The sequence below is a fragment of the Triticum aestivum genome, chromosome 6D (genome assembly GCF_018294505.1).
Source record: "Triticum aestivum cultivar Chinese Spring chromosome 6D, IWGSC CS RefSeq v2.1, whole genome shotgun sequence".
NCBI classification, from domain to species: Eukaryota; Viridiplantae; Streptophyta; class Magnoliopsida; order Poales; family Poaceae; genus Triticum; species Triticum aestivum.
The window spans coordinates 140,073,225-140,075,553 of NC_057811.1; positions in this window are offsets into that span (position 1 = coordinate 140,073,225).

Below are 2,329 nucleotides of genomic sequence, written 5' to 3' on the forward strand. Positions count from 1 at the left end.
GGAACCAGGCCGTCACATCGTGCTCCAAAAAAAAGAGACGGGGGTCAACTATACAAGAAGAAGAAGAGTTTGTTGAGGAGGAGTCAGAAGAAGATGAGGAAATGGAAGCAGCGATAGATGTTGACGATGACGAGGACACATATGCGGATGAATCAGAGGAGGAGGACAATGAGGAGGATGACAAAGAAGAAGATGCAGAGGAGGAGGAGGAGGAAGAGGAGGAGGAGGAGGACAAAGAAGAGGAGGAGGACAAAGAAGAAGAGGACAAAGGAGAGGAGGAGAACAAGGAAGAAGATAGCGAGGCAGAGGAGGAGGAAGAGGAAGAAGAAGATGAGGCCAAAGAGGGGGACGGGGATAGAGGTGGAGCAGTTGATGGCACTGAGGGGGGAGAAGACAAAGATACAACAGTTGATGGCAGCGAGGGGGAAGAAGATGACGATGAAGAAGACGAGGATGGTGATGGTGATGATAAAGGGGGATCCAATGGAGGCAGCGACAGCAGCGATGATGATGATGACAATGCCCCTGGTTCTGGTGGTACAGGCGGCAACACATCCAGGAGGACTAGGAGCTCTGCCACCCCTTCCAACAGCAGCAATTCATTGAGCAGTAGGAGCACACTACAGATGTTGATTGACAAAACTTGCTGGAAAGACATGGATTTGCCGAAGTCAAAGAAAAATGATGAAGCAGAGTCTCAGGGCAGCATTGATATGTTCAAGCTCTGCAACTTGAAGCCATCTTTGCCAACCACCTTTCCCGTGCCAGATTTTAGCGACAAGAGATGTGTGAGAAGATCAACTTTGCCATTTATCAGAGCATGTTCTTATCAAGTGACACTGAAAAGTATCAAATTGATATGGAGGAAGCAGGAAAGGGTCTTGACTGGGTTCATTCAAAGAAAAAATACAAAGAATATTTGAAGGAGCTTCCAGATATAAGCTCGAGCAAGAGCAACGCACCATCTGTTTCAAACCCTCACGTGGCCCAGAAGTGCAAAGCAGTCTCAATGAAGAAGAATCTGCAGTTGCCTCAAACCAAGGAGAAGATGGTGAGTGCAGATGCTGAAATAAATGTGGTCAAGGAAGCTGTGGTTCAAACTGATATGCCAACTGTACTGAGCAGAGAGCCAACCAACATCACAGGTGTTCAACGGATCAAGGGGAAGACTCCTCTTTCAGCAGTCCCACCTAAACCACCTAAGCAGCAAAATATTGTCAAGTTTGCCAAGGGCACAACGGGGGAACAAGGCACAAAAGGGTTGGGGTTCAGAGACGAGACAGAACTGCGCGCCGCAGCCATTGATGCAGGGGTGCCAAGTTCTGCTAGGTTGCTGCAAACTCAGATTGGAAAGATGCCAACTACAGATACCAGTGTGCCAACTGATGTGCCAGTTAGCAGCATGGTCACAGTCAAAACCACCACTGCTGCTCAGGGAGGCACCACTGCAACTGCAAGCCCCAAGGTGTCTACTCATAAAGATGCTTCAATGCCAAAGACGAAAGGAGGTGATCAAACTACCAAAGTGTCGTCCCCAAGAGCTAGCACACAGCAGCCAAGCAAGCCTGCATCACCAAGAGCTGGCTGTCAGCACTCATTAACACAAGAGGATGTATTCAACATTATAAGTAGGTGCAAGCCTCCAAGGTCGCCAACTACAACACTACTGTGAACCAAGTCAGTGAATGATGCACCCGTGTATGTGCCGCAAGGAGATGCCCTGTGCCTTGAACCCATAGGGAGATCAAACTCTTACACCTTTCATGGCGACGGGTTCTGCGATGCACCATCTTTTGACCTTGGCATAGATGGTGATGCTCCAGCACCTGCTCCAGCAGCAGAAACAGCAGAAACAACACATGCTCCAGCAGCAGAAACAGCGGAAGCTGGTGCTGTTGGCATAGATGAGGGTGAGTTGGACCTAGCAGCTTTGAATGAAGGATGCGCTGCTGGTGATGCTGGCAAGGCAATAGCTCAAGAGCCGGATGTTGGATCACCAGACAATTACCACACCCCGATATACGCAGAACCAGAAGTTGGCACGAGCAGTTCTTCAGGACCACCTGTTGCACGAAGACAGAGGAGGGTAATAAGGCCTGCAGCATCTCAAAGGTCTTCATTCATTGACTACAACAAGAAGAAGACGTTCACATCCAATGAGGCAGTCAACAAGCTTTACGCTGCCCTCTTGTATTGGGTCAGGCATCACCCAGGAGCAAATGATGAGGCTACCAGGTAAACCAACTCCCCACGGCCTACATACATATCTTTTTCAGTTGCACAGGACCAGCCACTTAGTTGTGCAGAAAGCAGAGCATGTTGCACAGAA